The sequence below is a fragment of the Rhinopithecus bieti genome, unplaced genomic scaffold (assembly GCF_001698545.2).
Source record: "Rhinopithecus bieti isolate Rb0 unplaced genomic scaffold, ASM169854v2 scaffold_5130, whole genome shotgun sequence".
Lineage (NCBI taxonomy): Eukaryota > Metazoa > Chordata > Mammalia > Primates > Cercopithecidae > Rhinopithecus > Rhinopithecus bieti.
Genome location: NW_016804792.1, coordinates 1,075,574 through 1,093,335, shown reverse-complemented (window position 1 = coordinate 1,093,335; position 17,762 = coordinate 1,075,574). Strand labels below are relative to the sequence as shown.

Here is a 17,762-nt window from a genome sequence, read left to right as displayed (position 1 = left end):
TATGGGCTGTCTAAGGCATACCAAAGCACCAATATTTAATTGGTAGATTATACATACACATCCAGATTTACACTTTTTTTCAGATAATCTCACAATATGGCAAAAAAAGGAGTTACAACTAAATATTTAACACACAGTCCTCCACTGACTTATTATTTTTCCACTGAAAAATAATAAATTTATTCATACATAAATAAGTATGCTGAGTCAATGAATACCTGGACCTAGAAATTATTTGAGATTATAGCTTTGGGTCTCAGAGATTATAGCATCTTCATATTAATCAGAGTTGTTTTTTCATATTCTGACTCCTCTTATCATGTCTGACTTACTAGAAGCAAGCTACTAGTTCATAACCTTTTGTTCTAAACAAGCACTATGGAGGCCACATTCTCAAGCTTAATTTGTTTCAAGACAGTGCCATGGATGTGCAAGAAGATGACTGGTTACTGTTAATGGTATCATCACTAGCCATAAGGCAAAGTAGAGTCTCCTGGTTCTCATAGTGAGAAATATTCTCCATTGGTTTAGCTCTGGGTGCTGTTTCCATGGATGTCTACTTATATACATATACTTTTCTGGGGAATTTAAGTTACAGTCAAACAAACGTATAAGTGAATGTGATAACTTGAAAAAAAAAAAAAAAAAAAACCCTGAGTGTTTGTGGGAATCAGTATCTCTGTTAGATATTAAAGTAGTCAGGAAGCCCTTCTGAAGAGATGAGATTTCAGGATCAATTTTGAGTTAGGAGAGAAAGCCTGGAGGCACAAGGGAAATCAAAGGCTCAAGGCAAATGGTACAACTTAAAAGAGGGGATGAAGGTGGCTGATATAAGAGAAGGATGACAAAATTGAAAGAAATAGACAGCAAAGAAACCAGACACTGGATCATCAAAAATACACATTTTTTTTTCTGAATATCATGCACTTTTGAATACTTGCAGCCTACTCATCTGCATGCACTTTTCTAGGACTTCTACCCACTTAGCATCTCCACCTTTTGGCCTCTCGCCCCCGAGTCTTCGTAAAGTCCCTATCTTTAGTCCTACCTTTAAGACTAAGATTTCCAGTGTTTTGGAACTCTGTAAAGATGGCTGACTCTCAGTGGGTCTATTAATTTCATTTTTTGATGTGAGTCCCAATTCACTCCCATTTTACTCACTTAGCAGAAATGAATTCATTTCTTTTCCCAGGTTCACCGTGGAGTTGACTGTAAGGCTTTCTTGCCTTGCAAAGTCACTATTAGCATGCTGATATCAGTATTAATCATATACAGCTTGATACTGTAATTGAATAGTTTTTACACAGATGATATTAACAGATAAAATATGGCATCCTCATGGGAAAACATTACCTTGAAATATTAGCATTATTATATGTTAATTTCTTTGGAGGATATGACTACAGATATATGAGCAGAGGTAAATTTTCCAGCACTTCGGCTGACAAATTCCATGTCAACATAACTCTCAAGAATTTGTATTAATACTTGGCGATGACTTATATGATGATGTATAACAACTTAAGGGGCTTTAAAATGCAGTATTTTGACTAATGTGGCTTGGTAAATAGCATTTGTGATTAGTCCCTTTTCTTTTTCTCCCCCCAGTTTCTGTAATATTGACAAAAGCCTGTAATAATAATAAAACTCACCTCTCCAAATGGAAAATGCCCCACTTCATCACCAACATTTTTCTGGTAATGCTCCAAGTTCTGTGCAGAACAGAGACCTGGGAGGGCTGCAAAGACAGATTCACACTGTACTAATTGTCTCAGCGCCTCCCATTTCTATCAGGGCGTTTGTCCCAAGGTCTAAGTTTCTAAGAACTTTTGCCATGGAGATTTATTCTACACAGGAGAAATGCCACCAAGGGAGGCCCTGAGTCCTCTGTGTTGTGTTCAAAGGACTTAAGGATAAGGCTGGTATTCTGATGCCCTTAAACACAGAAATTGTGAACTCCTATCTAGATAGCTTGGCTCAGGAGTGGTGCCTGCACTCTTTGGTCTTCTGTGAAGTTTCGTAGATATGTCTACATTCTATCATTTTGGGAGGCAACTGCAGTCGAAATGGCAGTCATTTATAGTCATTTCATTTGCCCCAATGTTGGAAGCCCCAGAACCACCTTTTAATTTTTTTTTTTTTCTGGGAGTGGGGTGGGGTGGGGCAGAGTCTCTCTCTGTCTTGCCCAGGCTGGAGTACAGTGGCACAATCTCGGCTCACTGCAACCTCCGCCTCCTGGGTTCAAGCGACTCTCCCACCTCAGTCTCCCAAGTAGCTGGGACTACAGGCATGCACCACCACACTGGGCTAACTTTTTGTACTTTTAGTAAAGATGGGGTTTCACCGTATTGGCCAGGCTGGTCTCGAATTCCTGACCTCAGGTGATCCACCCATCTCGGCCTCCCAAAGTGCTAGGATTACAGGCGTGAGCCACTGCAGGCGGCCAGAACCACCTTCTCCTGATAATTGAGGACAAGAGTGTCCTTTTAGGATTTTCCTGGATACCTACCACCTGTTCTCACACGAGGTTGGTGTCCATTTCATAGCCATGTGCCATTATTTGGAAGTCGTTCACTCCCTATTTAGGGTGCTTTCATAGAAACCTCTCCCCTATTTCTGCTCATATGTTTGAGCCTGGCTCATTGATATTCCTCCTCAGAGAAGTAGAGTCTTCTCAAGAACAGCACAGCACCACTAGAACAGACCACTTTTTGTAGCCATCATAGGGCTGTCTCTAGACAATAAACTCGTGTTTACAACTTTGGGGAGGCGGACAGTCTCCTGGCCTCTCCTATCTGATCTGGCACGTGAAAGGTGACTGATGCAAAAAAGAACAGAGCTCACTCATAAATTATTTGCAGAGGAGATTTCCTACTGGGACTCTTGAACACTTCACATGTGTTTGGCTCTCACACCGCCATTCCTATTCTTCAATTTCAAGTGGAACGACGAACTTGATATTAATCTGTCTTAAGGAGAAGCATCTGGAGGCTGGCTAATAAAACTTGAATTTGATGGAGAAAAAAGGCTCTCAATCAAACCCTGCGTACATAGGCTCTTTAGAGCTATTCATTGCTGCTTGCCTGTGTCCCGGGATCCCCAAATCTCCCTTCATTTGCTGTGGGTGGTGAGCAGATTTTCTTCCTGAGTGCTGAAGTTTAAGATGCAGTACTTTTGACTACTGGTAGTAAGTAAAACTCCAAATCTCAGAAAAAAATTCTCCTTTTCTCCCCATCTTCTCCCATCCTCATGGACCCGTCTCTGTTCTCCCTTCATCTCCCTCATCTTATATTCCCCTTCCTCTACTGGGGCTCTGGCCAGATGTTTGGCTCCCTGCTGTAATGTTAAATGGCCAGCGCTCTTGATCCAGGCAGCCAGATTCTCCAGAGGCGGCTTCTGGAAAGCCTCCCCCTCACTGACTTCTGACACAGTGACAGAAAGCATGACAGCTGGTTTGCGTGACAGATTGGCAGCATAAACTCTGACTTGGGGGACCATGTTGAGGGGCTTCCAAGCCATTCTGTGCTCAGGAACAATGCGAAGAAGCAGAGTGGCCATCAGGCAAGGGGAGATTTTCCTGTCACTGAAGTTGTCTCCTTTTGCATTTAAAAGTTTCTTCACTTTTAATGCCATAGACTAATTATTAAAATAAGGAAGAAAAGTCTTGAATTAAATTGTTGTAATGAATAGAACTTATTTGTAAAATGTTTGTACATTTGTTTCTTTTTTAAAATTTCTCTTTCTTTAGAAAATTTTTTTACATTTTTTTTTTTTCTTGAGACAAGGTCTTCATTCTGTCACCCAAGCTGGAGCACAGTGGCATGATCACAGCTCACTGCAGCTATGGCCTCCTGGGCTCAGGTGATCCTCCTGTCTCAGCCTCCAGAGTAGTTGGGACTACAGGTGCATGCCACCACACCTGGCTAATTTAAAAAATTTTAGTAGAGATGAGGGTCTCACTATGTTGCCCAGGATAGTCTTGAATGCCTGTGAGTCACTGTGCCCAGCCTGAATTTTATTTTTATACAGAGTTTTAAGTTCACAACAAAATAGAACAGGAAATACAGAGAGTTTCCATATATTTGCTACCCCCACCATAAACAGCCTCCATCACTATCAACATCCCTCATCAGAGTGGTACATTTGTTACAGGTGATGAGCCTACATTGACACATTATCACTCAAAGTCTATAGTTGACATTAGGGTTCACTTTTGGTGTTGTACATTCTATGGGTTTGTACAAACGTATAATGATATGTATCCAGCATTGCAGTGTCATACAGAATAGTTTCAGCAACCCAAAAGTCCTCTGTGCTCCACCTAGTCATCCCTCCCTCTTGCCTAACCTCTGACAAACCACCGATCTTTTTACTGCCTGCATAGTTTTGTCTTTCTTAGAATGTCGCATAGTTGAAAGTATATTGTATGTAGCCTTTTCACATTTGCTTCTTTCACTTAGTAATATGCATTTAAGCTTCCTCCACGTCTTCTCATGGCTTAAGAGCTCTTTTCTTTTTAGTGATAAATAACATTTTATTGTCTGGCTGTACCACAGTTTTTTGACCTCTTCACCTACTGAAGGACATCTCAATGGCTTCCAAGTTTCAGCAATTATGAATAACCTGCTATGAAAAATCCTTGTGCAGGTTTTTGTGTGGCTATGCGTTTTCAGTTCATTTGAGTAAATACCAAGGAGTGCAATTATTGGACCATATTGTCAGAATACATCCTAGCCCTCTGATAACTTGATTTGTCCTTGTTTTCTCTTTATATCATGCTTCTACAGTCTGGTTGGTTTTTCACAATAATGTTGGGCCACACTAATAAAAGAAATTGGAATTAAAAGCTACCACTTTCCAGTAAAAATATGCCAATCTGTTATTTTGTTAAGCAACAGCTATGCAAAATGCACAAAAAATTATCACAAGCATTTTAATTCAGTTAAACTCTTTTTAGTCTTCTTGTGAAATTGATGGAATATGCAGTCTCCAACAGGTCTTTTGTGTGGTATAGGCTGATCTTGGCTGAGTGAGGAATAGTGTCAGTGAGGGTTTCAGATCAAGCTGTGGTGGGGAACTGAGCTCTTCACCTTTGTGCCATATTGGTGTGCCGTTTCTGAAGAATGTATATTGCTTGAATGAAGGCAGAGGCAAACCAATTATTTCTCTTTAGGGTTAGCCCACTCATATGGTTAACTTTTCAAGGTCTGTTCAGAAAATGAAGTTTGGGGGCCTATGCTGAAGAGAGAAATGAGTATCTACCTTTATAGTTCAGTGCATTATTGGGAGCATTGAGGCTTAATGATGGAAAGAGGACAGGTTTAAAAACCACTGTGGAGTGGAAGCCCTGCTTCGCTACAGCCTAATTGTGAATTCTCTGAGTTTATCCAACTTCTCTGTCTTTTAAGTTTTCTCTTCTACAAATGGGTTTAGTAATACCTACACTACAGGTTTATTTGGAGAACTTATCTGAGATCATTGATATATAATGTTTGACATAAAATGTGTTCAATGTAATTTATCTTACATGAGATATTAACATTCATAGAAGCCTTCATAGATCAAACAGGTCATTCTAAGACAAAACAAGCATGCAATAACATATCACATGTTTTCACTTCACACTGGGGCCTTATCTCTAGGAATGAAAACTCTATTTTTATTCAAAATTCCCCTAAATCAAAGAAAATATAACTAATCAATAACCAGCAAAATGGAACTGCTGTCCATAACCAGTCATTTGCTGACAGATATTTTTTCTTTATCTTGGATGTATCAATCAAAAAATAAAAAGGTAAAAGTTGGCAAAAGCTTTGACATCTGTGGACACCATGCAACTTCAGGGCATTGCCAAATCTCTATCATGTTAGTCTGAAATATAAGAACTTCTGTGACTGCCGATGGCGTGAAGGAGTAACCGCAAACGTATAAACACACACCCATGTACGTGCACATACACACACAGACCCAGGCGTGGGAGAAAATGACCACTTTGCAAATTATATTTTCTGTCTAAATTTTGCTGCTGCACACTTAAAATTACGTGTTGGAACCTAAACTTTGAACTTTATTGCAAATGTTCCAAGTAATACCAGTGTCCCACCCTATCACCTCTTCTCCGAGTAATCCACTTAGAAGGAATTTTATGTTTCATTTCTCTAAACCTGTTAGCATTAGTATAAAAGCCACAACTCTAAAGGTAACCTCAGAATTAGGGTGTCAAGATTGTGTTCCACCCGTAACTCTAGAAGTATACTAAGGCTCTTCTAGCTCACTGGGCATCACAAGAATTTTTGCTTTTGTGGGGCCGGGCGCGGTGGCTCATGCCTGTACTCCCAGCACTTTGGGAGGCCTAGGCAGGTGGATCATGAGGTCAGGAGATAGAGACCATCCTAGCTAATGTGGTGAAACCACATCTCTACTAAAAATACAAATAATTAGCCAGGCATGGTGGCGGGTGCCTGTAGTCCCAGCTACTTGGGAGGCTGAGGCAGGAGAATCGCTTGAACCTGGGAGGTGGAGCTTGCAGTAAGCCAAGATCTCTCCACTGCACTCCAGCCTGGGTGACAGAGTGAAACTCTGTCTCAAAAACAACAACAACAACAAAAAAAAAAACAAAACAGAATTTTTGCTTTTGGAAGGGAAGTGGAGAAACTTTAAAAAAACTTCGTTATTTGTATGGTCACTGTGAAGAAAAGTGATGATTACCAACGAGCTCGGATACTGCTGGGGAGTTGCTGACTGAAAACGCTTAGAAACATGCACACACACACACATATGCACACACACACACAATCATAGCTGACCTTGAAACTATTCTATTCATGAAATGGTTCATGTTTTCCTTTATACCTCCTCATTCCTTAATTCTATACATCATTACATATTTTTTTTTTTTTTGAGACATAGTCCTGCTCTGTCACCCAGGCTGGAGTGCAGTGGCACCATCTTGGCTCACTGCAACCTCCATCTACCGGGTTCAAACAATTCTCTGCCTCAGCCTCCTGAGTAGCTGAGATTACAGGCATGCACCACCATGCCAGACTAATTTTTGTATTTTTAGTAGAGACGGGGTTTCACCATCTTGGCCAGGCTGGTTTTGAACTCCTGACCTCGTGATCCACCCGCCTTGCCCTCCCAAAGTGCTGGGATTATAGGCGTGAGCCACCATGCCTGGCCCACTGCACTTTTTAAACATTTTATATCTCTCAAAAATATGTATCTTACTAATGGCATATATAATTTAATTGGCAGCATTTCATAGGTATTTAAAAATAGTGTCTTTTTTCTTTGTATTATGTAAAATAATAGTGTATCTCAAAATCAGTGTTAACATAGGCCCAATGAATATTATGATTCAGATATTTTATTATTCAAATATTCACAATTCAAATATTAGTGAAAATAGTCCATTTTGGTTTTATTTGATGAGTTTCTCAAGATTCAACAGTACTTTCTTTTTTCTTTTCTTATTTTTTGGTAGAGGCAGGGTCTTGCTTTGTTGCCCAGACTGGTCTCAATGGTCTGGCTTTAAGTGATTTTCCTGATTCGACCTCTCTATGTGTTGGGATTATAGGCATGAGGTACCATGCCCAGGCCAATAGTACTTTCTAGACCTGAGAACCAAGTACCATCATATGAGGACTTGATGAAAGGCCTTGGTTCTCACAAGCACATTTTCAATTGTCTTCTGTGACTGCAGATGGCATTGTGTCTGGCTTTGTTGTGCAGTTTCTATTGCCCGTGTCCTACTGTTGTGCATATTTTATCCATGCTTTTCTTCAAAACAGTAATAATACTAAAACCTTTCATCCTGTCAAGTTCATTATCTGCCTATCCCATTCCTTCTTATAAAAGCCTCATAGGATACATGTTACTGTTACCAGTTCATAGATTTTTTTTGTTTTTTAAGGAGAATGAGAGCTGTTAAGCATAAGATCACACTTGATGTGCTAAAGTGATTCAGTTGGGTTGGAATCATGTCTGCCTGCATCCAAAACCCTTCCAGAACTCTTACCCTCCTAGCTTCATGGGTTTTTTTGTTTATGTTTTCCCAGCTTTAATTTCCAAGCCTGTATCTTTGGGCCCTGACTGCAAATGCTTTTATTGAAATGGATCCACCTACAGTCTGATAACCACATGTTGGCTTGATCTTCTCTCTGACATTATATCCCAGCTGTCAACTGTTCTTCAGCAAGGTGTTACATAGCATTCCTCTCACCCTGCCTCTGTGCACTTCATTTCACCTATACTTCTTTTTTTTCAATCCCCAAAGCTTAGTTGGATAGTTATTGAGCCCCTCTGTTATGACCTGCACCGCTAGGTGCACAAAGAAAGCATTTAACTTTCAGAGCATACATTCCAAGAATGAGAAATAGATAGGCTTTCTGTTTTTCCTCTTAGCTCTGAGTTCTCAAGAACATTTGTTAGCTTTTTTTGTAAAAACAATTTATTCAACATTTACTGGACACTTGCTGTGTTTTAGATTCTAAAGAGGCAATAACAAATCAGCCATGGCCTCAATTTCTCCAGAGCTTTCAGTCTGGTGTACAAGAAAAATCAGCAAGCGCTGATATTACCTGTGTGATCATATTGGAAGGCGCACTGGTGCTTACAGTAGAAGCATCTTGACCAGATTGGAAAATTACAGAGGGAAGACCAGAGACCATGATAGTAAAACTCACTGCCATCAGCATTAGCAGTGCAACTGACGGATGAAATTTGATCAAGAAACTTCTTGCCATTAAAAAGCTTCTGTTCCAGTTCAGATTCAAAGTGGACACAAGAGGTCTGAAGGATATTCTTAAGCTATTTGCATAATATATGGTAGTTCCAAATCTGGAGACACAGGAAGCTAGACATGTGATATGGTTTGACTGTGTCACACCCAAGTCTCATCTTGAATTGTAGCTCCCATAATTCCCACATGTTGTGGCAGGGACCTGGTGAGAGTTAATTGAATCATGGATGTGGTTTTCCCCATACTATTCTGGTGGTAGTGAATAAGGCTCATGAGATTTGGTGGTTTTAAAAGGGGTGTTCTTCTTTCACTTGGCTCTCATTTTCTCTTGCCGACCACCATGTAAGACATGTCTTTCACCTCTGCCATGATTGAGGTCTCCCCAGCAACATGGAACTACGAGTGCATTAAATCTCTTTTTTTCTTTATAAATTACCATGTCCCGGGTATGTCTCTATCAGTGGAGTGAAAACAGACTAATACAACATGGCTACCATAAATAATTTTGAGCTTGATTTAGATTATGTTTTTATTTTGCTTTCATATTGGGTCATGGAATCTCTCAAAGGAAGTGAATTTCTTCTCAAAGTTTTGATTTTGTGAATGCTCATGCCAATGAATTGAAATATAAGCATTCAGTGAACAAGTTGAGAGTTATATCCCAAAAGGGGCTTTTGCTTTTATAGACTCTCTGCCTTGATCAATGGACATACTGCACAATTATCGCTATTCATGAAGATGGGTTTATTATTTCTTTTTTTCTTTTCTTTTTTTTTTTTGAGATGGAGTCTCGTTCTGTCGCCCAGGCTGGAATGCAGTGGTGCAATCTCGGCTCTCTGCAAGCTCCGCCTCCCGGGTTCATGCCATTCTCCTGCCTCAGCCTCCCAAGTAGCTGGGACTACAGGCGCCCGCCACCACACCTGGCTAATTTTTTGTATTTTTAGTGGAGACAAGGTTTCACCATGTTAGCCAGGATGGTCTTGATCTCCTGACCTTGTGATCCGCCCGCCTCAGCCTCCCAAAGTGCTGGGATTACAGGCATGAGCTACCACGCCCGGCCGGGTTTATTATTTCTAAGCTGAAAAACTAGTATTCTGTTTTTTAATATTTTTCAAATTATAATTCAAGTTTTGGACAAAACACTTGGTTCTTGATTTCCAAAATTGATGTTTAATTTAGGAGAAACTTGGCTAAGCTGTTATAGATTTCTCTCACTTCCTTTCTTGAAAGTTCTTCTGAAAAATCCTGTTTTATTTACAAAAGGAATTTGGAGGCTAGACCTAGTCATTTTAAACCAAATGATATTATACACAAGAGCAAGCAAGTAAGGATCAAAAGAGTATAATTGTTTCCAATTCAGGAATGGCAGGACTTGTGCTTACAGTTGTGTAATGTGGACAGTGGACAATCAACTCTGGTCAAGCCAGGGCACTATCCTGGCTCTCTTTTTGACACTCCATGTTACAAACAGACCCTGCTCTTCCTTAATAACTACCAGGCTTTTGATGTGTCTTATGCTGAATTAATGGGAGGTTCTCAAAAAACAGAATATCTACTTTCTCCATGTTCGTTAACCCACAGCTTAAAAATTATGTATGCATCTTTGAGAAGGATATAAGAAAATAGAGGATACCCAGAGAATAACTGAAGTGTTGAGGGGTGTGAGATAGGGTCATCGCAACTGGGGCTATGGAACCTGGCCGAAAAGCCCATGCCTTCCAATATTTAGTTGGGTGTCGGATGGGAAATAACACAGCAACATTCCAAGGTCAAGAGTAGAACCACAAGTTAGGAGAATGTGTGTGTGTATGTGGGCGGGAGGGTGGGGGAGGGGTCTGTATTTGCTACTGTGTATCCACCACTTATGCTATCTCATTTAACTTTTAACTATCTCACCTAATTTTTGCTCTCACTTAATCTTTATGATACGCTTGTAAGATCTGTTTTATTGCCCACATTTTACAGATAAAGAAACTGAGAATCATAGAGTTTAAGTTGATCTGTTCTGAGTTTCTCAGGTGGATTTTGGACCTTGAGGTATTTTGATTGAAAACTCGTGCCTTTTCACGATACCACATAGTTAGCCTTGAAGTCCTTCAGAGGTGTGTTTTGGATTATATAATAAAGACTTCCCCACAAAATGAGCTGTTAAAAAAGTAAAATAATAATAATAATAATAATCAAAGGGTAACAAAAACAAAAGAAATCGGATGACACCTTTTAAAAACTTTTAAGGGCCTTTCTAATGAATTGCCCATGCTAAACCTGAATGGTGAAGATTCAGAGGGTAGATATGATGTTCAATTCTCACAGGATCCCATTATTTTATTATTTTGTGGATGAATTCCCTAGAAAGTAGCAAGACGGACTGCATACTTTTTGGAGTTTATCACTTTCCATTGTGTGTCATGCCTCCTTCTTTGATTTCAGTGCAACCATTCATATTCCTTTCAAATACATCCTTACTAAACAATTTAAGGGCTAATTTACCTAGGATTAAGCCTTTTAATCAACTTTAAAAAATTTATGTTGAAATATTTTCTCTGGCATACGTACTTTATAGCTTCAATTCCACCAATCTTGGTTCTTGCATAGGCCTGACTTAGATGATGTGGATGATGTTGACTTTAGGTTGGGGACTATTTGTCCTAGGATTGAGCCAAATTTTCTTTTTTATTTAGTTTGTTAGCCATTGCAGCAATGGGAATATCAGCTTCATGTATATGTTTTATAAGTTTAACCAGTTCCAGGTTAGTACAATGTGGAATGAGAATTGATGAAATGTGATGACCCAGGTTCAGTGCACCGGCAAAATTCTTAAACAGAAAAGCCAATAGTTAACAGAACTCATTTCAGAAGGTACTTAATAAAAAAAGCTGAATGCATGGCGGTTGGTTGTGGAATATGCTCCCCCAGACCTTCCCTAACTGGCTTTATGTATTTTGACCATGGATTCCTTCCTCAGAACCTCAGTTTCCTCAGGTTGCCTTTATTCCTGCAAAATAAAGGAGGCCACAACCAAACAAAATCCAGGGCTGCTTTCTGCTAGAACATTCTATAAGTTTATGAAACGCAATCAAATTTTAGATAAATACATTTTCACATTTAATGTAGAGGTTTTCTTTCTTTATGAATTCAGTATAGTTTCTGGGGATACAAAGAGTGAAAAGACAGAGAGAACTACAGGAAAGGAAAATACAATTTTGGAAATAGGAAAGAAAAGAGTACAAATAGAGATGAAATGGAAGTGGAAAATGTCTATGTGATGGGCTTGGGAGTGATTATAGAACCCAAGTTACTGATGGGAGCAAAAGATTCAACGTTCTTATTGAAAGCATCCCCTTTCATTACAATACTTTTCAAACTTAGGCATGTTTGTTTTCTAGGCAAGCTCTGTGACCTAGATTGGGAACATGGGAATCTGGAATTGTGTCTTAGTTAAGTCTCTTTCCCTCACCATATCTAGCCCCCACCCCCCCAAAAAATGGCATGATAAGTAAACATGTTTCTGTGCTGAATGAAAATAAACGTGCCCCCTATTACATCATTCTGGTGCTATTTGTTTCCTCCTTTAGCTTAGGGGGTAGCAAAGGTCGGTGCCAGAAAAAAGCCCCAGGTCATAGTTTTCCAGGACCTTCCTCTTGCATCCTTCTCTGATCCTTGTCATTCATCCCATGCACCTTCATTCTCCTCCTCTCTTAGTCTTCTGAAGCACTCAAATGACAAGTCCATCAGGCAGATCAAATTTTCTATTTCTGTGCCTCCAAATGCCCAGAGAAATAATAAGACAGGAGGTTTCTTCAGCTGACTCCAAAGACATGCATACCCTGATTTCCAGAGTTTGTACTAGGAGTGTTGTCAGAAGGACTTTACAATATTTTCCCCACTTTGCACAGATGTGCAGCAGCTAGAGGTGAGGCCACCAAATAAAACCCAAGTCTGTCTCCATGGATTGGAAAGAAGAGTATGTTTCTTCTTTCAGATGCTCTGGGGCTTGGAATCATGTTTTGTCTTGGCCATCCGGAGCATAATGGGGTTGATACCTGTTGTATTACCCTAGAGCATTCTGTCACTTGGCTGGTTAAAAAGGTGGGAGTGAGGGGAGGAGGGAGGGGAGGAAACTGTACTTGATCCTTATGGAAGCCAGTTAAAATTAATTGGAAAAAGCTTTTAAAGACCCAAGATGCAGACCAAATGTATCTCCGACCCGCGGCCTCATCCCGCACTGAACGCGAAGGTCACTGTGAAGCTGCAGATTTATGCGGAAGGGCCGGGTGATGGAAAATGAGACAAAAGCATTTGGATTTTATTATTCCATTTACTCTGACCCTGGGCCATAAAGAGTTTGGAGAGCCTGTTTTATGTATTCAGCTGGTTGCCACACTGACAGGCATTTGGAGCCACTTAAATAAACCACCCTGGTCCCACAGCTGCAACAACACCATATCAAATATAGGTTAGGGTTGAAATGGAGAGCCTGACACACAGCATCTCCAGCAGGTGCACCGGGAAGATTTTTTGTTGTTGTTTATTTGTTTTTTTGAAGTCCCTTGTTTTTCGAATAGCTTCCTTATCCATCTATTTATTTGAATTTAAAGCTGACTTGCATCCTGAATTGGATTTGGTTTTTGCATATAAGGGTGTGCAATTTGGGTTTGACTCCAGCTTTTCAAGAATGCTCTATCTTTTCACCGAGTTTGAGATGGGTTTCAGAGAGGTTGACTAGTGACAGAAAGCTGGTAAGGTTTTGTTTTGCTTTTTGAGATTTGTGCTAGTCCATGTACTTATTTATTCCTTTAAGTTGTCTTCTTTTAGTTCTCTGAATTTCAAAAAAGTGGTTTGTCATAAAAGTTACAACTGAAAAGTAGACCAGGGTAGGAATTCAACATGGAAGACAATGAAATTGGATCCACAAGTATGCCTTGGTGATAGACAAAACATATGTCTAGGTTTTTTGTTTAGTTGTGGACACATGGGAACTCAACAGAACAGAGAAGAAAACCTGGAATAATAACAGCTCCTTCCATGTGGGAAATGCCTCAGAGGTTTCAACCTATTTCCTATGTGAACTTCATTCCAGAACAAGATATTGTTTCCATTATACAGATGTGAGAACTGAGGCTGAGAAAGGTTAAATGACTCATCCCAGGGTTAGATGACTAGAAAGGGGTGATCTTTTGGCTCCATCCCATGGCATGGCCCATGTATCCACATATGCCTTTCTTTCTTTTCCTTCCTTCCTTCCTTCCTTCCTTCCTTCCTGTACCTTCCTTCCTTCCTTCCTTCCTTCTTTCCTTCCTTCCTTCCTTCTTTCCTTTTCTGTCTTTTCTTTCTTTTCTTTCTTTCCTTTCTTTTATTTATTTATTTTTTTTTTGATGGAGTCTTGCTTTGTCACCCAGGCTGGAGTACAGTGGTGCAATCTCGGCTCACTGCAACCTCTGCCTCCTGGGTTCAAGCAATTCTCACAAATAGCTGGGACTACAGGCCCACGCCGGCTAATTTTTTGTATTTTAGTAGAGACGGGGTTTCACCGTATTGCCCAGGCTTGTCTTGAACTCCTGAGCTCAGGCAATTCACTTGCCTCGGCCTCCCAAAGTGCTGGGATTACAGGCATGAGCCACAGCACCCAGCCACCTTTCTTTTTATAATATGGCCTTTGCTTGCTGCCAAGAAAGAGATGCAATTACAAAACAGAATCCAGGTGCTCTGATTCTGAAAACCAGGGACACCTAAATGTTCATGGGTGCAGTGAGAGCCTGGGGCCTAAAGTGCTTTTTCACCTTGAGAATGTACTCCTTCAGAACACCAAAGAGGGTGTGGACAAGCTAATTGAGGTGATCTGTTTTATTCCATACTGTTCCTCCTAGGTCTGTTCTTCATAGAAAAGCCATCAAGACTTTGAACTATTAATCATTTGTCACGAAGACTGATTTTGCCCTTTTTTTTTGTCCTCCCACCTTCATAGACACTTACCCAGAAAAACATCCTGAGAGTCCTACACTGGTATTTTCATTCTTTGATGTTTCTTCCAGTGTCTGAAGATCAGGGAAATTACCAAGAGATATGTCACAGTTGTTGGAATTACATTGTTGTATTCCAGATTTTGCAAGCACCTTATAGTTGAGTGTTAAAATGTAAGAGTACTTCAATTGGGCTTCCTTTTGACAGCTTTCTGTAAAAAGCCATATGTATCAGGGAGCCAACTAATGTATTTTACTTTTTAAAATAATTTTGAAACTTTTGCTTTGAAAGCCAAATCCCTACATTTATTTTCTGCTTTAATTTAAAGACTTATGTTAGGGTGTAATATGAAACCCAAATTAAATTTTTTTTTATTATTTTTTTTTTGTCAATTCTATAAAGGTGAGACTAGGATTCCTTCACTTTCCAGGTAAAAATGGTAGAACTGGGAGCTTTATTCTTAGGAGTTTCCCCAAAATTCAACACTGACTTGCCACATTCCTCATAAGTTTGCCAAAGATGACACAAGATGGCCTCATTTCCAGAGGAATCTTTCCAAGATTCCACCTGCCCCTCCCTCTTTCCCAGAACCAGCTCTCAGCCTAGTTTCATGCAGCCTCCTCATCCCCTAGGCCAACAGAATCCGAGATGAGTGTACTTGCATGCCAGGGTTGAAAATCTGTCAACTTCTGATGCAGTCCAGTGATGGATTGAAATTTTGACTATGTGCTACCTGCATGTGAATACTTGCAATTAAATTATCAATATGTGGGTTGGGTTTTTATATTTGCTTCAAACACTGTAGTTGGTTAGTTCTGTGTTCTAGCTTCCTTTTATCCACTTGTTTCTCTGCTCCTGTTGCCCCTTTCCTGCCTCCTCAACCATGTGAGGTAGGCAAAGCACCTCTTATTCCACCTTTCCCAAGCCTCTTCTTTCCTGAAATATTGTTGCCTCAAATATATATTTCTTCTCCCCCGCCAATTCCTAATCAAAACTTTCTTTTTTTTTCCAGTGCAGTTCATCCCAGCTGGCTATTCCGCAGAGAAGCACATGCTCATCGTGCGAAAGTTATTTCTGCCGAGATGTGAAGAAATGATCAGCTAGTCTTAGGGCAAAAAGGAATGACGTTTTGATTCACATGAGAACCAGTGACCATGTTTATCCACATTGAACTCCAAGAGGAAGAAAAGACAATGTCATATTTTTGACAGGGGAAGACTTCCGCAAAACTCTTGCCTCTTCTGGAGGACAACTGCTTCCCTCCCTTCCTTCTTCCTGATGCCTGTGCATTAGATTGCATTAGACGAATATGAGTCAGGCACTTGGTGCCCCTTTGAATGGCCACTGACCTTTGCTCTGTCTCCTCATGCCAAAAATAAGTTTAATGCATAGTTTCCACTGGATTGACCTGGTGCCTGGTTAGAGTTGGCTGGTTGGTTGGATATCATATAGTAATGTTCTGCATTGTAGCTCACAGCATTTTTGAAGATGCTGTATAGCTGTTGTTTTTTTTTTTTTTCTTTTGGGCATAATCACTCAGAAAAGAGTTATGGAGTAGTTATGGGTTCCATTTAGAATTGATTCCCAGTGCACAGGTACATCCTCTAAAGATGGACTGAGATCTCTGATTGATGTGTTGCAAGACAGGGTGGAAAACTTACCTCTTATCACAATTCCTAAAAATTCTGTAACTTTTCCAACATGGTTCCCTGTACTGCTGGGCTGATTAAAAAGCCCTGTGAGGCCATGTGTGTGTTTTAAGTGGATGTATAGTATAATAAAAGCTAATGGTGATTCTTGATGACTTTTGTAGAAGTTGAGGCACCTGCATTTTAATTGACATTTCCCCCCCTGAAGCACAGCTTTGGAACGTCTATTTCAGCTCACTTGCAGCAGGGTGGAAAATCGCTGGATTTTTAACTTCTCCAGCCATCAGATGGTATTCATTTGTGGTGGCACAAGGGTGGCTTAACTTCAGCTTGGATTCTGAAACTTAGAGGAAAAGTCTGCTGAACTATATGGGGATTTTAAACTGTCTAAAGTTAGAAATGCTCTGAACTTCATGCGCAGCTTCCCTCACCCCTATTTTGACATTTCTAGGAAATGTTACATAAAGAGAGGCCAAAAAGTAAAATTTAACTCTACATTACAACTCTGGCAAAGATATCTGTTATTGTGGTAAAACTACATGGAAACTCTAAGCAGCACAAATTACTACCACGTGCACAGAATTCCTACTTGGGTTAGCACCCTCCATGCAGACAAAGAGAGACAAAAAAATATGCAAATTAAAAAGAAAAAAAAAACTCTACCTTCTTTTAAAAAAAAAAAAAAAAAAAAAAAAAAAAAAAAAGCCTTCATATAATTTGGAGCAACCAGTCTGCTTCAGTAATGTTCTTATATGTAAGTGGAAATCCTTTTTGATATTTACACTACTGATTTCTTTAATCTCCACTTTGGAATTAATAGACAATAACATCAGATTGCTTCCTCGGCTGCCCTAGCACATGTGCATATTTACCCAAGTGTCTAGAGTGGGGATTGTACACATATCTCTAATCCACCTGCCTGTGTTAGTTAAAAGCCCAGATAAAATCAGCAGCCCTTAGATCTTAACCTTTTAAGTCTGAAATGTTTTTAAAGTCTGGCCATGGCAACTGAAGCTGGGGTGTGCTTAGTGGGGGAGGAGGAATCAGGGGAGATGGGAAACAGTCAGAGATCTGGTATATAAAAATTGTCTCAGCTTGAACTACTGTTGCATTCAAACAAACCAGGAATGTTACAATAATAGTGACAATAGCCATAAAAACTGGGAAGGTGAAACTCAACAGATAGAAATAATTTACTTTATGATACAGTGGCATGGTACTGTGCCTGGCTACCCTGATGTTTAAACAAACAACTTGAATTTACTTTCAACTTTCTCTACGTGTACAACTTGAGGAAGGGGTAGTGGGAATAAAAGGCCCAATTATTTTCTAGATCTAGGTACCCTAATGACAAATACTGAATACACTAAAACTATGAAAAAGAAAACATCCTTTTTTTTTTTTTTTTTTTT

General features: G+C 39.9%; 1 long non-coding RNA gene across 1 annotated transcript in view; it reads left to right on the top strand.

Moving 5' to 3' along the window:
- The window catches only part of LOC108528569 (uncharacterized), a 52,682-nt gene extending 36,275 nt beyond the window's left edge, over window positions 1-16,407 (top strand). Inside the window, exon 3 of the long non-coding RNA XR_001885199.1 lies at window positions 15,714-16,407. This is a non-coding gene — a long non-coding RNA (uncharacterized LOC108528569). The remainder of the gene's footprint in view (window positions 1-15,713) is intronic.
- The last annotated feature ends 1,355 nt before the right edge of the window (window positions 16,408-17,762 follow it).